At 41.7% G+C, this 8,066-nt stretch overlaps 1 pseudogene; it reads right to left on the bottom strand.

Annotated features, from left to right (window-relative positions):
- Positions 1 to 3,782: 3,782 nt before the first annotated feature.
- On the bottom strand, positions 3,783 to 7,756 carry LOC132018579 (CREB-regulated transcription coactivator 2-like; annotated as a pseudogene).
- Positions 7,757 to 8,066: the final 310 nt, after the last annotated feature.

The raw sequence follows: 8,066 nt of genomic DNA, 5'->3' as shown, positions 1-8,066 counted from the left end.
AAAACCCCAAAGCTTAACAGACCCATAACCAGCAAGGAAATTGAAGCAATAATAAAAAATCTAGCAATAAACAAGATTCCAGCCCAGAATCACCCAGAATTCTATCAAACATTAAAAGAAGAATTGATACTTATTCTTCTGAAACTTAAAAAAAAAAATAGAAATGGAAGGAAATTTTCCAAAATCATTCTAGAAAGCCAGCATTACCTTGATCCCAAAACCAGATAAAGACCCCACCACGAAGGACAATTACAGACAAATATCCCTGATGAATGTGATGCAAAAATTCTCACCAAGATACTAGTCAACAGGATCCAACAGTACATTAAAAGGACTATTTACCATGACCATATGGGATTTATTCCTAGGTTACAAGTCCAACACCTGTAAATTAATCAATGTAATACACTACATTAATAAAAGTAAGGGCAGGAAATGATATGATTTTCTCAATAGATGTAGAAATAGTATTTGACAATACACAGCATCTTTGCCTGATTAAAATTCTCCACAGTGGTGTGATAGAGGGAACATACCTCAATATCATAAAAGCCATCTATGAAAAATCCACAGCAAATATCATTCTCAATGGGTAAAAACTGAGATATTTCCCTTGAGGTTAGGAATACGACAGGGATGTCCCCTCTCACCACTGCCATTCAACATAGTACTGGAAATCCTAGCCTCAACAATCGGAGAAGAAAAACATAAAATAATTAAAATAAATAAATAAATAAATCCATAGGTTTTTTTTTAAGTTTTAAAGTTAAAAGATAAATAAATAAAAGGCATCCAAATTGGCAAAGAAGTCAAACTCTCATTCTTCACAGATGACATGATCCTCTCTGTGGAAAACCCAAAGAACTCCACTCCAAAATCGTGACAACTCATACAGCAAATCAGCAAAATAGGAGGATATAAAATCATGGCACAGAAGTCAGTTGCATTTATACACACTAACATTGAGAAATAAGAAAAAGAAATCAAGGAATCAATCCATTTACAATTGCACCAAAATTCAAAAAGGCTCCCCATTTAGCAAGGAACTTCATGCGGAACTCAATCTCAGGACCCTGGTATCATGACCTGAGTCAAAGGGAGATGCTTAACTGACTGAGCCACCCAGGCATGACAGAACAAATATTGTTGATATGTCTATTCTACCCAAAGCAATCTACATATTCCGTGTAATCCTTATTAAAAACACCATCAGGGGCACCTGGGTGGCTCAGTGGGTGAAGCCTCTGCCATCGGCTCAGGTCATGATCCCAGGGGCCTGGGATCAAGTCCCGAGTTGGGCTCTCTGCTCAGCAGGGAGCCTGTTTCTCCTCATCTCTCTCTCTGTCTGTCTCTCTGCCTATTTGTGATCTCTCTCTCTCTGTCAAATAAATAAATAAAATCTTAAAAAAAAAGTTAAAAAAAAATAAAAATAAAAACACCATCAACATTTTTCAAAGCACTGGAACAAATAATGCTAAAATTTGTATGGAACCAGAAAAGAACCCGAATAGCCAAATGAATGCTGAAAAAGAAAACCAAAGTTGGTGGCATCCATCACAACTCCATACTTCAAGCTGTATTGCAAAGGTGTCATCATCCAGACAGCATGGTATTGGCACAAAAACAGACACATAGACCAATGGAACAGAATAGAGACCCCAGAAATGGACCCTCAACTCTCTGGCCAACTAATCTTTGACAAAGCAGGAAGGAATATCCAATGGAAAAAAGATAGTCTCTTCACTAAAAGGTGCAGGGAAAATTGAACAGCCACATTGGAGGAATGAAACTGGACCATTTTCTTACACCATACACAAAAATAAACTCAAAATGGGTGAAAGTGCTAAATGTAAGACAGGATTTCATAAATATCCTAAAGGAGAACACAGGCAGGATCCTCTTTATACTCAGCCATAGCAACAGCCTGCTAGACATGTCTTCAAAGACAAGGGAAACAAAAGCAAAAATAAACTATTGAGACGTCATCAAGACAGAAAGTATTTGCACAGCAAAGAAAAAGGTTGAGAAAACTGAAAGACAGCATACATAATGGGAGAAGATATTTGCAAATGTCTTATCAGATATAAGGCTAGTATCTAAATCAATGCACAGAAATCAGTTGCATTTCTTTGCACCTGCAACAAGACAGAAGAAAGAGAAATTAAGGAGTCAATCCCATTTACAATTTTACCCAAAACCATATGATACCTAGGAATAAACCTAACCAAACAGGCAAGGAATGTATACTCAGAAAACTATAAAGTACTCATGAAAGAAATTAAGGAAGACACAAAAAAATGGAAAAATGTTCCATGCTCATGAATTGGAAGAACAAATATTGTGAAAATGTCTATGCTAACTAAAGCAGATATAAGACTAGTATCCAAAGTCCATAAAGAACTATCAAACTCAAAACACCCCAAAAATAAAAAATCCAGTCAAGAAATGGGCAAGAGACATGGACAGACATTTCTGCAGACATTTCTGCAAAGGAGACAAACAAATAGCCAACAGACATGTGAAAAATTGCTCCGCATCCTTTGGCATCGGGGAAATACAAATCAAAACCACAATGAGACACCACCTCACACCAGCAAGAATGGCTACCATTACAACTCAGGAAACAACAGATGTCAGTGAGGATGCAGAGAAAGGGGAAATCTCTTAAACTGTTGGTGGCAATGCAAATTAGTACAGCCACGCTGGAAAACAGCATGGAGGTTCCACAAAAAGTTAAAAATATAGCTACCCTACCCTACCCAGAAGTTGTACTATTAGGTATTTCTCCAAAGGTTACAAACATGGTGATCTGAAAGGGAACACGTACCCCAAAGTTTATAGCAGTGACGTCCACAATAACCAAACTATGGAAAGATCCCAGATGTCCATCAGCAGATGAATGGATAAAGAAGAGGTGGTTATAGATAAAAGAATAGAATATTAGTCATTAAAAGAATGATATCTTGCTATTTGCAATGATGTGGATGGAACTAGTGGGTTTATGCTAAGTGAAATAAGTCAGAGAAAAACAAATAACATATGATTTCAATCATATGTATAAATTAAGAATCAAAACAGATGAGCGTAGAGAAAGGAAGGAAAAACAAAATAAGACAAAATAATAAAGAGAGACAAACCATAAGGCTCTATTAACTATAGGAAACAAACAGTGTTGCTGGATGCAAGGTGCGTGGGGATATGGGATAAGTAGGTGTTGGACATTAAGAAGGGCACTTGATGTAATGAGCACTGGGTGTCACTTGCAACTGATGAGTCACTAAACTCTACCTCTGAAACTAATAATACACTAATGTGTATTAACTGATTTTATGTAAAAATAAAACTATTGTTCTTACTAAAAATAAATAAAAATAAATAGATATAAATGTTTGTTAGAATTCATTAGTGAAGCGATTTGACTATGAGGTTTTATGTTTGTTACTGATTCAAATCTTGAATTAGAAGCTAAAAGTGCATTAGGCCCTCCATTGAGCTCCCCGGGCCCACCCCTTGTGTGGAATAGGTGCCACCTGGACAAACCCCTTGCTTTTTCTCATTCTTGGGATCCCTTGTTCATATTAGAAAGAGGATCTGGAGGCACCAAAATTCAAAAAGGCTCCCCATTTAGCAAGGAGCTTGATGCGGAACTCAATCTCAGGACCCTGGTATCATGACCTGAGTCAAAGGGAGATGCTTAAGAGTGGAGTCTCTACTGTCTAGGGAAAAGGGAGAAAAGGTACAGTGATGGGACAGGTCCAAGAAGAATGATGCTGAGAAACCCTTCACTGCAGCTACTCACTGCAGAATGAATCCTACACAGCAGGATCACAGAGTAGGGCACAAGGATAGGTCAGCACGTGGAGCCCACCCAGGCCCAGTTGTTCTATGCCCAGCTCCTCCTCCACCCCCAAACCAGCCACAGCCAGGCTGTGGACACCTCAGGTCAGGCACTCTAGCCAACTCTGCCACAATCTCCTTAGAGAAACCTAGAGAGGACTCTCCTGGGAGGATCATGTTGGGTCCTGAGCCATGGCAGGAATAGTGGGACAAGTTCTGGTGGTTGAGAGCATGGGAGTCCTCAAGGCCATTCATTAGTCCCTCACCTCATAAAAGTCCAGGCCCTTTGGAAAACATGGAAGATCCTGCACAAGGCTAATTGCTGGGCTCTCCCTGCTGAACTGATCCAGCTGCTGGAACCAAGCTGTGCATACCAGGAAGAGTTTGAGTCAGAGTAGCAGTCATCAAAGAGCATTCTATATGGAAACAGTCCCCAGGCTGAAGTCACTCATTGGCCAGTGCTAAGGTTGTTCCTTATACCCATTGAGCTGTGTGGGTATTGTCCCATAGTGCCATGGTCTGCTCAGGGGCTGCTCACTAGACAGCTGCATTGAGCAGGCTTGAGAAGAATGCCCTCGCTGAGGTAGAAGCTTCAGGGTGGGTGGCTGGGTGGTCAGAACCATACTCAGGGGCCTGAATGGATATAGAGGCAGCCATTGGTCAGTGGGTAGTTTGCAGGTATCCAGGGAGCATACTGAGTAAAAGAGGATGATGTAGGTAACTTTGTTGGCAATAACTGTTTGGGCAGCGACTTTTGGGACTTTCTGGTATCAGGTGGGCCCATGAGCAAACTGAGGGGGCTGAGGGGCACATGATGGTGGGGGCAGGTCCCAGTAGTAGAACCCGGGTAAGGGGAGGAACCCAGCATAGGAGATGAAGAAGGGGAGGAGGAATTGACGGAGGAGACAGCTAATCCACTGAATGAGAAGGAGGAGTCAGACAGTGATCAGTAGTTGTAGGAGCTTGGACCTATGGTGGGAGACTGTTCAAGAAAGTCTAGAGGTCAGGATTCCTGGCAAAGTGTTCCAGGATGAGTCACTGATCAGGGAATAAAGTCATGGATCATCATAGCCCAAGCTCAGGCCCGGACACTGGTCCCCACTGATGCCAAGGGGATCATATTGTGGTTCAAATTGGAGGTACTGTTGCCCCACTCAGGCTGGGATAGGCCATCTCCTCAGGGTCCTGTCAGGTGGAAAGTGCCAGGGGAAAGTGTGGTTGGTGAGATCACGTAGAAGAGCCTCTTGTGGTCATGGCAGGTGGGAGGACAGGCACACTGGCAAGCTGGTCAGGAGATGGAAAGATGTTAATTCCATGAAGTTCCAGGGGGTCAAGATGGCAGAGAAGTAGGATACCCTGTTTCAACAGGTCCCCTGAATTGAGCTAAATATCTACCAGAACACTGTGAACACCCATGAAATCAGCCTGAGATGTAAGATTATACATTTCTGGATCTCTACGGGGGCAGAAGAGCATCAGTGGAGAGGTCAGTGGATTGGGAATGCTGGGAGTGATATCGGAGGTTAAACAGAAGGGGAGGGAGCCACCAGAAGCAATGCATTAGAAAGTAATACCCCAATATGAAAGTGCCCTGTGCTTGGAGACCAACTTTTACCTGGAGTGTGGTTAAAAACACTCAAAAAGAACAAAGGGTCTTAAGGGGCAATTGGTGGAATTGGGCAGCCACATAAGGACATAAGGTCACAGCCAGTGCCCACTCATGTCTGAGAGAGCCCGACAGGGGCCCCAGTTGGTGGTCCCTGAGCCTGATGCTTTCTGCTGCTTGCACCACTGCACAGGCTGGGCATACCCTCATCGGCACCTGAGAGACCCTGGCTCAGGCTCCTGCCATAGGTCCCTGGACCCACACCCTTCTGCGACCTGCACTGCTGCTAGGTGTAAGTGCACTCATCGTGGACATGAACCCCAGACAGCAGTCTCAGCCACAGGAGCCACCAGGATTGGGCTTGCCCAGACCAATATCACTTGTGGTTCTAGTGGCACAAGGATGCAGAGACAATCAGGGGCCTCAGGCAACCACAGAGACGATGGCTGGGGGGTGAGTACCACCTGTGGGAGGTTGTGCTGTTCAGCGGAGTTTGCAGAAGGGGAGCCTGTGTGTTTTGGACCACACAGAGGGGAGCAGACTGAGGCTTCTCTCTGAAGCCAAGGACTAGGTACAGACCATATATATGCACTAACCCTCTGAAAAGCCACAAAAAACCACAGAAGAACAAAAACCTCCAGAGAACCAAAGCCTGAAAAACGGGTTTCCACAGCCCAGCCCAAGCAAGACTGACTGAAAAGCAAGGAGGCGGGTCCCTTCCCCAGAAGACAAGCCCAAAGAATAAGAGAGCAATTACCTCAGGGTCTCCATTAAACTATAAAACCACAACATCAGGGGAAAACAATATATTAAGCCTCTGGTATTGTCACAAAACCTGTACATTTCATAGATACAACTTTTTTTTTTTTTTAATTTGTTCTCACGATTCTTCTTCTTTTATTTTTTTAACCTACTTACCATTACAACTAGATGTTTAATACAACATATTACATAATAACTTGAACTTGAACTTTTTTCATACATACACCCATGTTTCTTTTTCTTCATTTTCTTTATAGATCAAGAGAGAGATAGATACATGATAGATAAAGATATAAGCTTCAAGGTAATCCTTTTTCCCTGTTCAATACCACCCATATATATATACACCAGTTTTAATTTCCCTATATCTCTGTAAAGTTAAATACTTTAGCAAACATAACAAGATACACCCAGGAAATACTGAAATAACCTTCCTCACCCACATCAAAGCTTTATGAACACCTTCCCATTTAATTTTCTGTCACTGTTTCTGTGTATTTGGTTTTTTTTTTTTTTTTTACTATATAAATCTTATTATTTGCTTTCATTTTGGCTGTATTTCCCCTTTTTTTTCCTTTCTTGTCTTTTATTTTTATCAATATTTTTCTCTGTTTTTCTGTATGTATTTTATAAATCCAGGAAATTTACAGGATTGAGGTCAGGAGGAGCATGAAGATAGATTCCTAGCATCCTATGGCTTCAGCAAATGTTTGTCTCTAGCAAGTTCTCCTCCATAGCAGGAACTTTTGAGTCCACTTCACCATTCAGAAAACCTCCACAGTGGCTGGGCATGTGCAGGGAGGCTTTGGGTCTGGATAAGTGTCCTAAGGGCTGGTTTTGTCACACTGGTGTGAAGGGCAGAGTGCAGGATTCCTGTTCAGTGCAGATGGTAGTCAAAACAATCAATCCTTCTGTGTATGGAAATTGCCCCAGGGCACCATTCTCCACCAGCTGCACTCCAGGGGAAGTGACAAATAGGCAGGACCACAGAGACAGCAATCATTGTGTTGGGCATAGCGGGAAGTGGGGACACCATTCTTTGGGGTTCTTGCTGCACCTGTTCCACAGCCCTGGTGTCCAGAGCTCCAGGATGAATATGGAGGCAAGTGGAGGGGGCTCTGGAACTCAGCCAGGCCAAGCCAATCTCATTATCACTGGGCAGAAAACCACCATAACCAGAGATCCTTGTGTATTCCTGTCATAATTTGGGGACATGTAGGCCCCTACATGTCATAACAGAGGCTCTCTGTCATCTCCACCTACCTAAGCAAACCTGTCGTCCTGCCCCTCAGTTTCCACCTGCACCTTACAGATGGTGGAACCGGTCTGTTCTGATTTTGTACATCTTCCTAATTCAATCTTGGTTGGTGCATGTTTCTAGAAATGCACCCATTTCCTCTAGGTATGAAATTACTGGTATTTAATTGTTCATAGTCTCCTATGATTCTATATATTTCTGTCTCCTCAATTGTAATAACTCCCTTTTATTTATAATTTTATTCAAATCTTTCTTTTTTTTTAGACTAAGTAAAAGTTTGCCATTTTCTTCATCGTTTAGAAGAACAACATTGGATTTCATTAATCCTTCCTGTTATTTTTCTGGTCTCTATTTCTTTTACTTCCACTATGATGATGATGATGATGATGATGATGATGATGATGATATTTCCTTCCTTTTGTTGACTTGGGTTTAATTTGCTCCTCTTTTTCTAGTTACTTAAATTGTAAAGTTAAATATTTTGAGATCTTTCTACTTTTTATTGCTATAAACATTCTCTCAGAAGTGCTTTTGCTGAAACCCACAAAATTTGGTATGTTGTATTTTCATTTTCACTTCCTTGAGATAATTATTTCTTTCACT

This window comes from Mustela nigripes, chromosome 5, assembly GCF_022355385.1.
Source record: "Mustela nigripes isolate SB6536 chromosome 5, MUSNIG.SB6536, whole genome shotgun sequence".
NCBI classification, from domain to species: domain Eukaryota; kingdom Metazoa; phylum Chordata; class Mammalia; order Carnivora; family Mustelidae; genus Mustela; species Mustela nigripes.
The sequence above is the reverse complement of the archived record's forward strand: the minus strand, read 5'-3'. Positions and strand labels throughout refer to the sequence as shown.